The sequence below is a fragment of the Musca autumnalis genome, unplaced genomic scaffold (genome assembly GCF_047663935.1).
Source record: "Musca autumnalis isolate F117 unplaced genomic scaffold, ASM4766393v1 scaffold_4, whole genome shotgun sequence".
Taxonomy (NCBI): domain Eukaryota; kingdom Metazoa; phylum Arthropoda; class Insecta; order Diptera; family Muscidae; genus Musca; species Musca autumnalis.
In genome coordinates, this window is record NW_027411977.1 from 90705601 (window position 1) to 90725326 (window position 19726).

Here is a 19726-nt window from a genome sequence, read left to right on the forward strand (position 1 = left end):
CATCATCCACTTGTTTGCGCCATCTATTCCTTGGCCTGCCAATTCTGCGTGCACCGTCCGTATTTATACGCCTTTTTAGCGATGACATTCTTATGATATGGCCTAGCCAACGCAATCGCTGCATCTCGATACGTATCGTTGTATAGCAGATACAGCTCGTGGTTCATGCGACGTCGATATTCACCGTCAACGCAGATTGGTCCGTAGATCTTTCGAAGAATTTTTCTCTTAAACACACCAAGCACTGCCATGTCTGCTTGCGCAAGTACCCAGGCTTCGGAGCCATACATAGGCACGGGTAGTATCAGTGTTTTGTAGAGCGTTATTTTTGTTTGACGTGATGTGGCTTTGTTTTTAAACTGCTTACTTAAACCAAATTAGCATATGTTGGCCAATACAATTCTTCTTTTTATTTCACAACTGATGTCGTTTGTTGTGTTTACGGAGGTGCCGAGGTAGACGAAGTCTTTTACTACCTTAATATTATAGGAACAAACTTCCACAGTCGGTCCGAACTCAATGGACGCATTGCGCGTCAACACCATCAAATTGGTCTTCTCACCGTTTACCGCCAGACCCACTTTAGCAGATTCTCCTTCGACCTTTATAAATGTATCAGTTACTTCTTTTACTGATCGGCCCATGATGTCTATATCATCAGCATAAGCAAGTAACATCTGACTATTGGTGTAGATTGTGCCACTTCTTTTGACGTTTGCCTCTCGTATAACCTTTTCCAGCAGGATGTTAAAGAGATCACACGAAAGGCTGTCTCCTTGTCTGAAACCTCTTTTGGTACCAAACTCTTCGTAGAGGTTCTTTCCTATTTTAACTGAGTGTCAGTTAAAGTCATTTTACAAAGCCGGATGAGCTTTGCGGGGATACAAAATTCAGACATGGCTTGGAATACCTTTGAACGCAGCGGGCTGTCGAAGGCTGCTTTATAATCGACAAAAAGGTGGTAGGTGTCGAACTGCATCTCTTGGGTCTTCTCCATGATTTGCCGCAGTGTAAATATCTGGTCAATGGTGGACTTGCCAGGTCTAAAGCCGCATTGGTATGGTCCAATTATCTCGTTGACCATAGGTTTTAGTCGTTCACACAATATCCCTGACACGATCTTGTAGCAATATGGGCATAAGTCTAGCCCCTATAGTTAGAGCATACAGTCTTATCTTCCTTCTTGTGGGCGGGGCACAGGATACTCAGGTCCCAATCGTCGGCTACTCGTTCTTCCTGCCAGATGGTGCTAACTAGCTGATGAATACACCTTATCAGCGTTTCGCCTCCGGTTTTGAACAGCTCGGCTGGTAAACCATCGGCCCCTGCTGCCTTATTATTCTTCAGCCGATTTATTGCTGTCCTTACCTCATCTTGGCTGGGCGATATACATTCAATACCATCTTCTGGGATTGGGACTGTGGTATCTTCGTCGTCTTCGCTGCTATTGGATACCAACAGATTTGAAAAATGTTCTTTCCATATCCTGAGTACACTATCTGTATCAGTTACCAAATTACCTTGCTGTACAGGAGGATGTGCCTGTACCAAAGCCATTAGTTTGATGCTTGACTCTTTGGTAGAATTTTCGGACTTCATTCTGACTCCTGTACATCTCGATTTTTTCACACTCCCGCTTTTCCATCTCTCTCTTTTTCCTGCGGAAAAGACGTTTCTCCTCTCTCCTTTTCTCCCTGTATCTCTCTCGTAGCCCTATATGCCGCATTTTTCTCTTCGGTGGCAGCACGACACTCCTGATCATACCATGGATTCCTTGGTGGAGGTCTCTGGTATCAAAGTATGGATTTTGCGGCTGTTTGCATGAAGTGGGCAATGCTTTGCCATTGCGCTGATATGTTATCGGGATGAGGAGTGCTTTGATTAAGCAATTGGGCTAGTTGAGTGGAATATGCTGTGGCTATCTGTTGTGATTGCAGCTTACCGATGTCTAACTTTCGTGTTGTGCCTGTTCGTACTTTGTTTGCTACGTTTAAGCGGGTGCGTACCTTTGCTGCAACAAGGTAGTGGTCCGAATCAATGTTTGCGCCTCGGAACGATCGTACATCCAACACGCTCGATGAATGTCTTCCATCTATCACAACATGATCAATTTGATTTCTTGTTGTCTGATCTGGAGACAGCCAGGTGCCCTTATGAATATCGAGATGATTAAATCTGGTACTGCTAACTACCATGTTTTTTGCAGCTGCAAGTCTATCAGCCTCATACCATTGTCATATGTTTCACTGTGGATACTGAATTTCCCGACTGTTGGGCCAAAGGATATTCTCCTTTTCAATTTTGGCATTAAAATCGCCTAGAATAATGTTAATGTCATGGGCAGGGCAACGGTCATAAGTTTCTTGTAAGCGCTCGTAAAATATGTCTTTAGTCTGTTCGTCCTTGTCTTCAGTGGGAGCATGAGCTCCAATAAAGCTGATGTTGAAGAATTTTGCTTTTAATCGAATTGCAGCGAGTGTTTCATTCACTGGTGTGAAGCTGGAGACCAGATGTTTTAACCTCCGACCAACTACAAATCCGCAACCAAACTCATGCTTTACGTCATGGCAGCTATAACACAGTGCGTCACATTTAGGTGTTGTTGTGACGCCTTTCCCAATCCATCGTATTTCCTGTATGGCAGTAATGTCGGCCTTGTAATTTTCAAGTACATCTGCCAATGCGTAAACTACACCTTCTCTATAAAGAGTGCGAACATTCCAGGTGCAGATACACAGATCATGATCCGTCATCATCATGCGGGCGTCATCAACTTTAGCGGGGTTTCTAGGCTGTTTTTTAGGGTAGCATTACTAACCCGATGCCCAAACCCAAGTTTTTAACGTTCTTATGGGCGAACGCCCGGCACATGTTAGCTCACTACCTTTAACGGGTGTTAAAGGCAGCTCCCCAGGTGACACCACGGGGAGGTCAGGACCGTTGCTTTGTATGTTTCATCCCCTAGGTCACTCTTCACTTTTTTCAACATTTTGTGTGGGAGATACCCGAAGGAGTGGATCGATATAGTCCATATTCCAGCCTGATACATGACAGGGTGAAATAATACGATGTGCAAAGTTTGAACCAATCAGAAACTCCCTGCAGGGAGTTATCTTGCGGATTTGTCATTTTAGTCGGTGCCGTCAGGATTTCTTGGAGTTTTCACGCCAATATCTCAGGCTGATGGTATAATTAGGGCTACTTTTTGAGAAGCTTAACCTACAAACGCTTAAAAATATACACTGAAAACTTCCAACACCATATTTGTCACCTACGAAAATTATATTTGGATATAAACTCAGGGTTAGATCTTCTATTGTTTGTACAGTCACAAGCTAGGAATTATCTTAAAGCTGACTGAAAGTTTTTTACTCGTTTCATATTTATTAAGCCTTATTATTGTGAGCTATATATAAAACGTTCTTCTTCGTTCTTCTTTCAAATAAAGTCTCATTTCAAACGCCAATTTTTGATACGCCTTAAAAATGCGAAAATTGTTTCACACTTTGTTCCCAAAAAAAAAGGAAAAAATACACTTTCCCCATGTAGTGAGTGATGCACGGTAGACAGCTTTCAGAAAATGTGAGGATATAAACACAGTTTGTTACCAAACCCTGAAACAAAATAAACGACAGATGTTTTTTTGAGGTATCCACATGGCGCGACATATTCAATGTGAAACTGAGACAAAACAACAACATAAAAACGAAAGCTTTTTTGAATAAATTTGTATTAAGGACCGGCATTATTTTTGATAAGGAAAAAAATTGAAAAGGAGAAAGCTCGAATGCAGTTCTCAGTGCCCATTTCAAAGAAGAAAACGCAACAAAATGGGCGATTACAAAAGGAAGTAACGCTTGTCTTTTTGTTGTTGAGGAAGTTTTACTTTTATGTATTGCTTTGCTTTCATTCTGAAAGGGGAGAAACAGAAAAGCTTTTTATTTGCTAAAAAGGGTATGACGAACTAACTGTTGGTGGTCATTGTACAATGTGGTGGGTTTTAATTTGCTTAAATTCTGGATATTTTGTAGACGTTGTTATTCTGAGAACGTTATGCATTTTCTTCAATGAGGGAGGAATGAACAAATCGAAAGCCCAAACAAGATGGGGTTAAGCACTGTAAGTAGTAGCAGACAAAAGTGCATTTGCAATTAGGGATGTCGATATTGATTAAAAAAACATCTGGGATTGAGAAAAAGTCCGTTGATCCCCACTCATGGAACACTTTTGTGGCAGATAGTATTTGAAAAGAAAACAATTAAAAAAAAATGTGGTTGCATGTTTCGTCCTATCGGTAGGACTCGGGGTCACCAAAATGTTTATCTAGTAGGCGTTCTCTTATATTTGGAAAATGAGTTTATATACCCTCAGCATTTATGCTAACGTGGGTATGTATGCATATTAGGGTGGGGCGATTTGAACACCACCACGGGCGCCTGGATTTTCTGATTATTGGGATTGTACTGAGCAAAAAAGTCCACTAGACCATATGTCTACGGTGAAAATCGAGCCCCCGGATTTTGACTCAAAGTCAGTGGGTGGAAATTTCCTTTTGGAGATGAAAGCCCTGGTTGAGTGTACTAAGAAGGCAAAAGGAAATTTTCAGGATAGGTCAAGTTTCTGAGATATGGTTTGGCCAAAATATGCTTGAAAAAAATTTCAAGTCAAAATCCGGGGGCTCGATTTTCACCGTAGACATATGGTCTAGTGGACTTTTTTGCTCAGTACAATCAGAAGAATCAGAAACTCCAGGCATCCACTATAATTTTTTCCTTCCATACAAATCGCCCCGGCCTAACTTTCATACGGGCAAAATGTGCCTCATCGAAATAATGGTTTTAGACCCCAAGTATGTTTGGACGAAATCCGTTTCAGACGATTTAGAGTTGATTTAGCCGTGTCCGTCCGACTGTTTATCTGTCTGTCTGGCTGGAGCGCACGATAACTCTCGAACGGATCTGCCAATTCGGTCCAAAATTTGGCATTTGTAATATTTTGTCCAAACTTAGTTTAAGTTCGAAGATAAGCCATATCGGTCCACTCCTTCAGGTAACTCCTCCACAAAAGTTCAAAAATATTCGGAAACATTGTGCGCACGATAAATCTTTAAGGGAGTGACCGATTTGGTCCATACTTTACACATCCTAATATATCTACTAGGTATAGACCAGGTTCGAATTAGGACTATATTTGTTTACTCCCTCGGGTAACTCCCACACAAAATTTCAGATAACATCACTTTAAGACCTGTAGTGGGATTCTCTACGTCATTTTTTGGTTACCGACAAAAATCGGTAAAATTAAAACGCAGAATTATTAATGAAAAGTACAAATGAAAGTTGACAACACTGTTGCTATCGGTAGTACATAGCGACTACTTTTTCTTGGTTGCTAACATACCGACAAACTTCGTTAATAAACGAAATTATAAGCATTTTAATTTTACCGATTGTTGTCGATAACCTAAATATGCGTTAGAGAATCCCACTACTGCTCTCGAATCGCTTTTTGATGAGTGCGCCCCGATTCATATAAGTTCAATGATATGGGACCTACAATTTATCGCCGAGTCCGAACGGCGTGTCCTAAGACACCACATGTAGAGAAGTTTAACATGACTGAAATACTGAGGGGTATTTTGCCACCGTTGAAAATTTGATGTTGCCTTTCTAGGGAATCGAATCCACGACCTTCTGCGTGCAAGGCGGGTGTGTATACCATTGCACCACGGTGTTACATCTATTAGTCCTGCTAATATCGAATACACATCAAAAATCCTTTTCACCAAAAATTTTGTATTTAGGGGATTTCCAGAATTGTGTGGCCTTTTTTAAACGTAGGAATACGGATTTGAATTAAAGCTCAAAAGTGTCGGGGAGGAGGTACCTTAAGGAATGTACCGACGTAGCCACCACTCATTTCCGTTGGTCACCGCATAATTTAGAGCTTTTCTACCAATATGTCAGGAAGCATGGACTTGCACACGAAAAATATAATATCACTGTAAACAGGGCCACAAAGAGCACAATCGGTAAAAAATTCCAATGAATACTAGAACATACTTTAAACTGTACTTAAAGAAAAATTGTAAATTTTGTGAGAGAGGTGCCCTAAGACGTGGACCGATATGGTCCATTTTCGAGTTTGGACAAAATATTATGTGATTCGAAGTTTGGACCTAATTGGTTGCTTCGTTTAAAATATTTCGCTCGTACCATTTTAGCAAATATATATTTTTTATACCCTCAGCCTTTAGGCTAAGGAGGGTATATACACTTTGATACGATGAAAATGTGCCTCATCGAAATAATGGTTTTAGACCCCAAGTATGTTTGGATGAAATGTGTTTCAGACAATTTGGAGTCGATCTAGCCATGTCCGTCCGTCTGTCTGTCTGTCTGTCTGTCCTGCTGGCTGGAGCGCACGATAACTCTCGAACGGATGAACCGATTCTGTTCAAATTTTGGCTTTCGTAATATTTTGTCCAAACTTAGTTTAAGTTCGAAGATGGGTTATATCGGTCCACTCCTTCCGGTACCTCCCCCACATAAGTTCGAAAATGTTCGGAAAAATTGTGCTAACGATAACTCTTAAAGTAAGTAACCGATCTGCTCCATACTTTACACATCGTGAACATTCTACCAGACATAGATGTGGTTCCAATATGGTCTCAATAGGTCCACTCCTTCGGGTACCTCCCACACAAAATTTCGGAAAAGTTCAGTTTAGGGCCATCTCTCGAATCGCTTTGATTTTTGTTTCAGCAACTTGTATTCACTGCCCTCCATACGACGGTACTAGTTTCATCAGGGGCAAGTCCATACTTCCTGAGAAAATAGCATGAAAGTTGCAAAAAATCCCTATGACACCCTGTGAGGTGGTTGGAGCGCAAGATAACTCTCGAACGGATCTGCCGATTCGGTCTAAAATATGGCCTTAGTAATATTTTGTCAAAACATAGTTTAAGTTTGAAGATAAGCCATATCGGTCCACTCCTTCAGGTACCTCCCCCACAAAAGTTCAAAAATGTTCGGAAAAATTTTTCGTACGGTAACTCTTGAAGGGAGTGGCCGAATTGGTCTATACTTTACACATCCTAATATATCTACCAGATATAATTCAGGTTCAAATATGGACTATATTTGTCCACCCCTTCCGGTACCTCCCACACAAAATTGCGGATAAGTTCACTTTAAGACCTAATATCGAATCACTTTGATTTTTGTTGAAGCAACTTGCATTCGCTGCCTTAATTACGATGGTAAAAGTTTTTTTCAGGGGCAAGTCCATACTTCTTAAGCAAACAGCCCGAAGGGTGTAAAATCGACCTATGGCACCATATGTAGTGGCTGGAGATCCACTTCCATAATGGTCAATGTCGATCCATTCCTTTTAGTATCTCCTCCGCAAAACTTTTGATCTTTAATCCTAATCAACATTTTTGTCGGTTCAAACGCCTAAAATTTTTAAAACCCCCTAAATACATACGTTTTTTAGAAAAAATTGTTTCAATATACACAGGCTGAGGGTATATCTCTGTCGGCAAAGCCGACTGATACTTTTTTTACTTGTTAACTTTTAACTTTGGTGGAGGTACCGAATTGAGTGGACCGATAAGAACCATCTTCGAACTTTATCTAAGATTCGCAAAAAAATTAGGATATCCAAATTTGGACCAACGCAGTATCCTGTTCGAATGTTGTTCTGCGCACCAGGCATTTCGCATGGTGGGGTGGGTTTTTGCAGCTTTCATGCCAAAAGTGGCCCCGAGAACAAACGATTCAAGACCTGGTCTTAAACTGCACTTTTCCGACATTTTATATGGGAGGTACCTGAAAAAGTAGGCCGATATAGTCCATATACGAACTTGATCTAAGTCTGGCAGACAAATTACGATGTGCAAAGTATGGACCAAATCGGCAAGTCACTTAGAGAGTTATCGTGCGCATAATTTTTGCGAAAAAATTTTAACTTTTGTGTAGAAGGTAGCCGAGGGAGCGGACCGATATGGTCCGTTAGAGAGTTATCGTGCGAATCAATCATACAGATAGACGGACATAGCCAAATCGCCTCCAAATTGCTTGAAACAGATTTCACAAAAAATACTTGGGGTCTAATCAAACCATTATTTCGACGAGGCACATTTTTGTATTATCAACGTGTATGTACCCTCGTTACATCAAAGGCTGAGGATATAACTACAGGACTTTCTTGTTTTAGTAACTCTCTGAAGTAACTACCTAATAAATTTGCGTGGTATACTGACCATCATCAGCAAATCGCGTTCCAACCTTTAAAATATAACATGTCCAGTTCAAAGCTTGCAAGAATAAGTATAACGAAGTCCTTGCTTGGTTAGATTAAAGAATACTCACATGCATCCTTGATTTTATTTTAAAGCTCAGATAGTGTACTTTGATTGTCAGGGAAATACGCGGCACTGAAGTAATGTTATCCGACATGATAATTAAAGTCCACAAATTGGGATAGCTTAGTATCCTTCTCAATAACTCTTGTATTTGACCACTTTTGGTAACACAATTGCTATCGATTTAAAGCTCAGGAGGTCTTATATTGTTCACATTTATTGAAATGTGACCAAACAATGCTGGCATATTCGTCATTGCAATTGAAATCACTGTTGCTTGACCATCTATGCAATTTTTGCATCATTGAAGTGAATTTCTTTTGGAAAACCCCCATTAGGTGTTTCTTCATTCCGATCTCGGAATACTATTTAAACGTCACCAAAATCAATAGGTTTATTCCATACTGGGAATCCCATTTATACAATGTGATCAAAATTGCGATCTCTAACGGAATATCCCTATACCCATTCCAACCTCTGAACATTATCCAACCATAAAAAAGAGGTTTCTTCCTCTCTGAGAACCCCATCTTCACAACTCGATCAAAATTGTTATCTCTAACGCGATAACTACACCTTTTTCACATGTAATTCGAAACATTCCAGTTGTAGTTCGTAACATTTCATTTGTAATTCGCTTATTCCATTTGTGATTCGTAACATTTTATTTGTAATTCGAGAATTCTATTTGTCTATTTCCCCAAATGTCAAATTATAAACGAATGCCAGAGCTTCTTTGCAAATCCACCGCGTTCCCCATTAGGAGGCTCTGGTATCCTCGTATATTTGTGTGGGCGTTTTAAGAACCTAACAATCTTGTCTTTAAGTGAAAAAGAAATTAAAAAAATAAAACAATTGTGAACTGTAAAATTCAAAATTTCGATTTTAACGAAAAACTTTACCATTTTTGTCAAAAAATCGGGCAAAAAAAATGTTTAAAAAACCTGCCACGCTTAAGTACTACATTTTTATGTATATAATAAGCTATCGTTGGCACCGACTTCAAAAATGCCATTTCGATCGACTAGAAATTTACTACCTGTACTTCAAAATAAGCGAACTTTTTTTGTTTTTTGAAAGTGACTAGTAGGGGTAACCCCTTAAAGCTGTGTACACATTGTCAGTTTTGAATGGCAGCTTTCTTGTTGCTTGAAGGTGTGGCGGTTAATTTTTGTCATTCATCATGCATCAGCGAAATATTTTGTGGTTGTTTGACGGTTGGACAGTTATCGATAATTGCAAAAAATCGACAGTCAAAACTAACAATGTGTACTGCACTTAAAGCGGGGTACACACGATCAGTTTTGCTCAAATAATCGGTAGCTTGTCAGTGTGGCCGTTCACTTTTGTCAGTCATAAGGCAACCACAAAATATTTTCTGGTTGCTGGACTGTTTGACAGTAATCGATAAGTCCTAAAAATCGACAGTCAAAACTGATCGTGTGTACCCCACTTAAAGCTTCCCACAACTTCGATTATATTCAAGTTCAGCCTTCATCGATAGTTATGCTTATCATTTTCTTTTTAGATAATTTTGGCAGTAATTACATCTTACCTTCTGATTGTGAACCTAACCTAATTTCATTCTTACTATAATCGAGAAATAATCAGACCATACCTTTAATTCGGCAACTCTTCTAGGATTTCTCTAGATACTGCACATAAATCATTTACCTACTCGTATAGGGTTTTTATATACATACTAGCAAATACCCGCTACTTCGTATGCGGAAAGGGCATAAAATATATATGAACTCTGTCCTGTTGTATTAAAACCTATTTTAAATACCAACATTTAATCGATTTAATTCCAAAAAACATATCTGCCGTATCGCACCCCTACACAGCTACCATATTTTTTATTTCGGATTTCCAAAACTACGACCTCATATCACAGACATACACCAACAGCGACTCATATTGCAAATTTCAGACTTGACTTCTGGTTTTACTCCTTCACTTACACAGCATTCCCTCCCAATACGAATTTCCAAACACTAAACTTTCTCTCACCCCTTCACAACAACAATAACGCACATTCACAATTCAAGGTTCTAGCTTCAGCGGTTTCGCCAAGAACCCGAATAGGTTCGTAAAATTTTCGAAATATATCCCCATATAAAGGTACCCCACGACTTAGTGTTTTTTAAAAATAGAACAAATCTATACTGTCCAATTTTCTTTACATTTGGACCTTGAATACTCAGAGGATATAAAAGCTTTATTTAAAAAATGTCTACTTCAATCCACTTTTATTAGAAGACGAATTTGGAAGAATTAGAGCATTTTAAAGATTTTATGCACATTTTCCAACCGAACTCCGAACTTTATCTCCAAGTTCAGAGTGATCTTCATAACAAATATTTTTCCATTTCGTATTTTTTGTCCAAATTATATAATCCAAGCTTTGTTCCTACACCCAACACCAAATTGAGTACCATTTAGTACTTTTCGTTCACCTATAGTAGGTATTTCTTACTTTAACCGTTTACACAATACCAAAATGGTTTTGGTACCAACATGTTACCAAACTTTTCGTACACATAATTAAAGGTTTCAAAGCTTACTTCCTTATACTCAACATATATCCCGACCGCAATTCACTTTTCCAGCTTTATATGTTCCGCTGAAAGCAATTATATTACTATTTAGTACTTTTTGTATAAATAAGTGCGACTTTTCAAAACTTCATCCCTACCTCCACTCTAAACAACAATTGTTAATCTAATACCGAATTTCAAATTTGTACAAAATTCTGTACCATATAGCAAATATCGAAAGGTACCAAATTTTGTACCATTTGCCACTTATCGTACACGGCTTTCCAAAAACTACTTGCATAACTCACTTCTTTCGTTCACCTAAATCCAAATTATAGCCAATGTACTTTCATTTAGCACTTTTTCATTAGTACGAATTTCCAAAGTAACCGCAATCCTACACTCCAACAGTAATCTGTTCACGCAAATACAAATTGTATCGAATTTAGTACCATTTAGTACTGCTTCGTGCACATTAGTATGATTTTCTAAAGTTACCTCCATATCTCAATTCTAATTCTAACAGTAATCTTAATTCCAAGTTTCACTCACTACCATTTAGGACTTTTCGACCTTTGGTACACCTTTCTTACTCTTTATCAGTGACCCTTATTCCAAATTTCAGCACTATTCGTTAATTCAAATCCAAATTGTACTATATTTAGTACTTTTCGTACACTTTTAGTTCGAATTTCCAAAAACATGTCTTTGTTACTCTCCATCAGTCACCCTTATTCAAAATTCCAAGATTCCTGTCCTATTTGTTCACCCAAATCCAAATTGTACTAAATTTAGTACCATTTAGTACTTTTCGTACGCTTACAGTTCGAATTTCCAAAAACTTTTCTTTGTTACTCTCCACCAGTGACCCTCATTCCAAATTTTAGGATTCCAGCTCAATCCGTTCACTCAAATCCAAATTGTACTAAATTTAGTACCATTTAGTACTTTTTCGTACCCTAATAGGTAGACTTTACAAAAACCTTTGATTGTTACTTTTCATCAGTGACCTTCATTTCAAATTTCAGTATTCCAGTTCTATCCGTTCACCCAAATCCAAATTGTACTAAATTTAGTACCACTTAGTACTTTTCGTACCCTTATAGTTCGAATTTCCAAAAACCTTTCAACGTTATTCTTCACCATCGACTCTCATTTCAAATTTCAGGATTCCATCTCTATACGTTTACCGAAATCCAAATTGTACTAAATTTAGTACTTTTCGTACCCTTATAGTTCGAATTTCCAAAAACCTTTCATCGTTATTCTTCATCAGCGACTCTCATTTCAAATTTCAGTATTCCAGTTCTATCCGTTCACCCAAATCCAAATTGTACTAAATTTAGTACCACTTAGTACTTTTCGTACCCTTATAGTTCGAATTTCCAAAAACCTTTCAACGTTATTCTTCACCATCGACTCTCATTTCAAATTTCAGGATTCCATCTCTATACGTTTACCGAAATCCAAATTGTACTAAATTTAGTACTTTTCGTACCCTTATAGTTCGAATTTCCAAAAACCTTTCATCGTTATTCTTCATCATCGACTCTCATTTCAAATTTCAGTATTCCAGTTCTATCCGTTCACCCAAATCCAAATTGTACTAAATTTAGTACCACTTAGTACTTTTCGTACCCTTATAGTTCGAATTTCCAAAAACCTTTCAACGTTATTCTTCACCATCGACTCTCATTTCAAATTTCAGGATTCCATCTCTATACGTTTACCGAAATCCAAATTGTACTAAATTTAGTACTTTTCGTACCCTTATAGTTCGAATTTCCAAAAACCTTTCATCGTTATTCTTCATCAGCGACTCTCATTTCAAATTTCAGGATTCCACCTCTATCCATTCACCCAAATCCAAATTGTACTAAATTTAGTACTTTTCGTGCACATACAGTTCGAATTTCCAAAAACTTTTCTTTGTTGCTCTCCACCAGTGGCCCTCATTCAAAATTTCAGGATTCCAGCTCTATCCGTTCACCCGAATCCAAATTGTACTAAATTTAGTACCATTTAGTACTTTTGTTAATCTCCATCAGTGAACCCTCATTCCAAATTTCAGGATTCCAGCTCAATCCGTTCACCGAAATCCAAATTGTACTAAATTTAGTACCATTTAGTACTTTTCGTACCCTTATAGTTTGAATTTCCTTAAACCTTTCATCGCTTCTCTCCATCAGTGACCCTCATTCCAAATTTCAAGATTCTAGCTCTATCCGTTCACCTAAATCCAAATAGTACTAAATTGAGTACCATTTAGTACTTTTCGTACACTAAGAGGTAGAATTTCCAAAAAACTTTCTTTGTTACTCTCCATTAGTAACTCCATTTCAAATTTCAGGATTCCAGCTCTATCCGTTCACCCAAGTCCAAATTGTACTAAATTTAGTACCATTTAGTACTTTTCGTACCCTTATAGTTCGAAATTTCAAATTTCAGGATTCCATCTCTATCCGTTTACCGAAATCCAAATTGTACTAAATTTAGTACCATTTAGTATTTTTCGTACCCTTACAGTTCGAATTTCCAAAAACCTTTCATCATTACTCTTCATCAGTGACCTTCATTCCAAATTTCAGGATTCCCGCTCTATCTGTTCACCCAATTCTCAATTGTACTAAATTTAGTACCCTTTTGTACTTTTCGTACACTTATAGTTCGAATTCCCAAAAACCCTTTGGTACATCTTTCTAGCTCTACATCAGTTGCCCTCGTTCCAAATTTCAGAATTCTACCTCTTACCGTTTGCCTAATACAAAGGGTACCATATTTAGTACCTTTTAGTACTTTTCGTACACTTCTAGGTCGAATTTCCAAAAACCCAGCCTTATCTCACCCCTACACCCCAACAGCAACCTACACCCAAAATTTCAACTTTCTAGCTTCAGCGGTTTCGTCTGGGCGCTGATGAATCAGTCAGTCAATCAGTCAGTCAGGCAGTCAGTCACTCACCTCACTATTCTTTTATATATATAGATGTACATCAGATCTCTCCACATAATCTCTCGCTCAATATAATATTGTAATCAACACATAGCTGAATGATTTTCAAACTTATTTAATATCCTCTAGTATGTTGATATGCGGCCCAGGTATGTCAGGTTCGTTACTGGGGCTGCTTTTAAAGGTTTCTGTAACTTCGATTATATTCAAGTTCAGCCTTCATCAATAGTTATGCTTATCATTTTCTTCCCAGTTAAGTTTTTGCAGTAATGACATCTTGCCTTCTGATTGTGAATCTGATCTAAATTTCAACCTTACTAGAATCGAGAAAAGGTCAGACCATACCTTATCTTCCACTTTAAATTCTATAGTTCTTTCCAGGATAACTTTAGATATTGAACTTAAATCATTTACAGACTCGCATAGGGTTATTATATATGGATATTAGATCCCTCCACGTCATCTTCCGTTCAATATGTTCATACTGTAATCAAAACAAAGCTGAATGAATTTTAAACCTGTTTGATTTACCGTTTTGTTTTTGGATTTCCTTAAATAATATCCTCTAGTATGTCGATATGAGGTCGAGGTATGCCAGGTTTTTTTACCGGAGCTACTTTAAAGTTTCCTGCAACTTCGATTATATTCACGTTCAGCCTTCATCGATAGTTACTCCACTTTATTTCTAGTTAGGTTTTAGCAGTAATTACATCTTGCCTTCTGATTATGAATCTGATCTAATTTCATTCTTATTAGAATCGGGAAATTATGAGACCATACTATATCTTCCACTTATATTCTACAATTCTTTCTGGGAGTTCACTAGATACTACACATAAATCATTTACTGAGTCGCATAGGGTTGTATGTATATCTGATCCCTACACATCATCTCTCGTTATTCCGTTCAATATATTCATATTGTAATCAACACAAAAGCTGAATGAATTTCAAACCTGTTTTACGGCGTTTGCACTAGATCTTTTTTTCGGGTCAACCTATGAGGATTTATTTGACGTTTGCGCTATGGAATTGACATTTGAAACCCAGTGGGTTTATTAAATCCGTTTAAGTGCAAACGGCGTATTCGATTTACAGTTTTGTCTTTGGATTTCTATTAATTATTTCCTCTGGTATTTTGATATGAAGTCGAAGCATGTCAGGTTCGTTACTGGGCCGCTTTTAAACCTTCCTGCAACTTCGATTATGTTCAAGTTCAGCCTTCATTGATAGTTATGCTTATCATTTTCTTTCCAGTTAATTTTTGGCAGTAATAACATCTTGCCTTCTGATTACACTGTGCAACATTTTTAAGGTGATCTTGTGCAAACAATTCGAACTGAGGATTTTTTGAAAGTACAGACCCAAACGACAAGAAACCCTTGTTGTGTCAGATCCAGCTCGGGTTTTATGGCCCCATCTAAACATGGTTAAATATTGAGTTTTTAAAGAAATTCGTGGCTATATCTCTGAAACCAATGCGAATCTTCTTCTGACCTCTGAAGCAAATTTGTAGATAAGGGCAAGAATACAATATTTGGAGAAATAATGAACTCGAAAAATTACATTTATTGCCTCAAATTTCAAACTATATGCAAAAATACCACAATTTTTATACATTTTGCACCGTATCTCCAAAACCGTTAATTTTTTCTGAATATTTTCTTTTCCCTGGAATGTAATACACAACTCTTCAGAACATGTCATTGTTGTAAAATGTCTCTATCCCGTTGTTTTCAGTACATTTTTCAACGGCGATTTAATAAAAATGTCAATAATGTAGTGAAATCCGAAATGCGAGAATAAACTGTTGGTGTGAACTGTGTTTGAAATACGTGTTATAAAAGATATGATGCGAAATACCGCTGAAACAATATGATGTAAGCATTTTAGAGTTTCAGAATGTTTTAAAGAATTGTTGAGAACTTTATTTAGAAGATTTTTGCAAAAGGTTACTTGGTTCAACTCCCAATAGTTTAGCCGATACTGACAAGAATTTCAGCAATTATGTAAAATTTTCTATATTTTATTGATTTTTATGCCCTAGATGTAGTTTTTCTTATGTGGTTTCTTCAAAAGATAGGTTCTACTAGTTTAGGGCTACAATATTGCTAAAGACAGCAAGGCCAAATTCCTATTCGTTTCTGAGATAAAGGTCTGATAAATGCAAAAAAGTGAAGATTTAAGCCGGTTTAGATTAGGCCATAAAATCCGAATTGGATCTGACAGGACAAAACCCAACTAGGGTTTTTGTAGTCTAAATATGTACTTTCAAAAAATCCATACTAGAAGTCGTTTGCATTTTCAGTGTTGCATAGTGTTATGAATCTGATCTAATTTCATTCTTATTAGAATCGGGAAATTATCAGACCATAACTTATCTTCCACTTATACAATATATACATATCGTAATCAACATATACCTGAATGAATTTCAAACCTATTTGATTTACCTTTTTTTTTGGATTTCCTTAATTAATATCCTCTAGTATGTTGATATGAGGTCGAGGTATGTCAGGTTCATTACTGGGGTTGCTTTTAAAGTTTCCTGCAACTTTATTTCGCTAGTAGTTAATCTTGTGGTTCTGTTATGTTATCTCTTCCCTTCTTGGAGAAAATGCTTTCCAGCATTATTATCTGGAATCCATAATTCTTCCCCACGTGTATAATAGGTCGATATTATATCACAGCAAAAATGTGGTTCATCACCATATGACAATCGCGAGGCAATGATGCAATGATTGCTTGCGCTGCATGTATTTTGGTTGAGAGCAATGACCTTAGTATTATGTTTTATAAGAATTAGTAATTGCAAATATTCCAGAAATAAAAATTAATTAATTACGGTAACGAAAGTTGCAAAACGATCTCCTATAAATCCAATCGCAACTGAGTTTACTTCTTCTCCAGTGGAACTATGATATGTTTAAATGTTTTTAACCTGAGACTGGGACATATGTATGTATTATAATGTCAGAGTTATTGGAACCATTTCGATCGACAGCCCTTAAATAAATTGTCTCACAGCGTTGAGCCATTAAAGAACAAAACTTCCGGTCGTCAGTGAGAGATGAATAAAAGTTCAATTGCAACGAGAGTTCACGCAGAGTACGAGACTTGGTAAGGTGATGGATGAATGCACGCTTGGTGGTGGTGGTTCACAGCGCTGATATTTGCATTTTTACAGACCTAAGACAATTTTGAGTCACTAATAGGCAGGCGTTCGCCAAAGCATGGTAATAAATGACTGGAGGAGTTTGGCAAGTTGAAGTACAATAAACTTTTTTTATTATCAATGTTTTGAATACATACTGCGCGGTACCTAGTATGTTTGCATGTACATATATATCAAGTTCAAGCATTTGTATTTATACAATAAACTGTATTTTTGAAAACATTTAATTATTTGTCGTGTTCACTTCTTTAAGAAGAATACGTTGTACAAATAATGTTAAAGCTTTATTATAAAAGCTTGGGTCTGTCGTTTAGTTAGTACATAGTTATTTACTTCTCACCCGGCTTTTTACTCATACAAAGTGTTCACAATCAATCTCCAACAATTTTCGTTTCAAATTTTGAAACTTTACGCTTTTATTTCGCCATACTATAACAACAACACAAGCACAACAACAACAAAAACATGTTTGCCGGTAGTTTGTCTTTCCATTATGCCACAATAATTCCGCTTCCATTTTCCGTTTCACTTGATAACACCGCAGACTACCTACTTACCAATACAACTTCTTTTTGTCTGAGACAATACTTTAACAAAAGTTTGATTTCATTGGGATGGGCGATGTTTGGATGTCTGGACTTTAACCCTTACACTTCCTCCACTTTGCATTAATTTATTGCATTTTTCACTTTTCGATTCAAAATTTAATTCCGTTTTTAATGAAAATTAAATGCACTCTTTTTTATTGAATTTTTTTAATTTTTATTTATATTGCATTCGTTTTGTATGTTTCCCGGCTTCTTTTCAATGCGTCTGAACGCCCAACTCAACAAAAACAAACTACAAGCAACTCGGCCGTAACCGTGAAATAAGCAAAACACCTTCGCCGGTTCAACTGTTTTTAAAAACTGCCCAAAAAAAGTTTATTTTTGCTTTGTTCTTCCACTTCCTCTTTTGGTTTGTTATTCTAAAAATTGTAAAAGCTTTCATCGGTAGATGTTAACGTTCTTTATTGCGAAGTAGAGCTTTCAAGCTGTGTTGCATCATTGTAGTAGTTGTTGTTGTTAGCATGTTTGTGTTTATGTTATCGACTTTGATTTGCAGTGTTGACATTTCTGCGGGTTTTTTACAAAAAAATGTGGCTAATGTGTTTTTGTGGAATGATACATCCATTTTATTCATAAGCTCTGCTCATCTATGATTCCTGTCCCTTGGATTCCTGTGGCTTAAAGATAATTTGTTAATAGAATAACGCTACAGTGGATCCAATCTTCTCGAATTTGGAGGGATCTCGGAGAGCAAAAATTATAGTTATAACTTGTCATCCAAAAATGCAAATCAGGAAACTACATCACTTTGTACAGCCTTGCTGTTAAGAGCAGTAAGACAATGCGACTTCATCTAAACTATACCAATCAGAACAAGTAAAAAATATTAAGTTCGGCCGGGCCGAACTTTTCATATCCTTCACCATAAAATATTCTGAACTAAAATGAAATAATTAGAAATAACACCCCAAATGCCTAAATTAGGTCAAAAAATGTATCTAACATTTCAATATTTTGGGGTGCATACAAAACATGGACCTATGTGGATTTTTGGAGGAGGAGTTTCGGGACCTCTGAGAACTACAAATGTCAAATTGAAGATAGTACGGTTAATAATTGTAGCTAAAATCCTCTCAATACCGAAAATTGCGAGGTACCGTTCTATAGGGTCTGTACCAAAATATGGACCTACGTATCTGAATGGTTTTTGGTGGAGAAGTTTCGACACCACTTAGAACCTCAAATGTCAAATTTCACCTAGTTCTGTCAAAAATTGTAGCTAAAATACTCAACATGCCGTAAATCGGGGGTACCGTTATTATTGGTTGTCCCTATCATTGTTTAGTTTTTGTAGAATTTACCGTTATTTGCCATACAGGAAATACGATGGATTGGGTAAACGTCAAAACAATACCTAAAGGTGAAGCACTGGTTTGGTTGCGGTTTTGTAGTTGGTCGGAGGTTAAAACATTTGGTCTCCAGTGAATTAAAGACGCTACAAATTGGATAAAAGCAAAATTCTTCAACACTAGCTTTATCTACGCTCATGCTCCAACCGAAGACAAGGACGAACAGACCAAATAATATTTTACGAGCGCCTAGAAGAAACTTATGACCGTTGCCCTGCCCATGACATTAAAATCATTCTAGGCGATTTTAATGCCAAAATTGGAAAGGAGAATATCTTGGGCCAACAGTCGGGAAATTCAGTCTCCACAGTGAAACACTTGACAATGGAATGAGGCTGATAGACTTTGCAGCTGCAAAAAACATGGTAGTTAGCAGTACCATTTAATCATCTCGATATGCATAAGGGCACCTGGCTGTCTCCAGATCAAAGAACAACAAATCAAATTGATCACGTTGTGATAGATGGAAGACATTCATCGAGCGTGTTGGATGTACGATCTTTCCGAGGAGCAAACATCGACTCGGAGCACTACCTTGTTGCAGTAAAGGTACGTACCCGTTTAAACGTTGCAAATAAAGCAAGAACAAGCACAACACGGAAGTTGGACATCGTTAAGTTGCAAACACAACAGATAGCCACAGCATATTCCACACAACTGAACCAATTGCTTAATCAAAGCACTCCTCATCCCGATAACATATCAGCGCAATGGCAAAGTATTGCCCCCTCCAT

The 19726-nt window shown here is 37.5% G+C and overlaps 1 protein-coding gene across 1 annotated transcript in view; it reads right to left on the reverse strand.

Annotated features, from left to right (window-relative positions):
• Window positions 1–17686, reverse strand: part of bip1 — a 42985-nt gene extending 25299 nt beyond the window's left edge. The window contains exon 1 of the mRNA XM_073980194.1: window positions 17593–17686. The gene's annotated coding sequence lies outside the window, so the exon portion shown is untranslated. The remainder of the gene's footprint in view (window positions 1–17592) is intronic.
• Between the last annotated feature and the right edge of the window lie 2040 nt (window positions 17687–19726).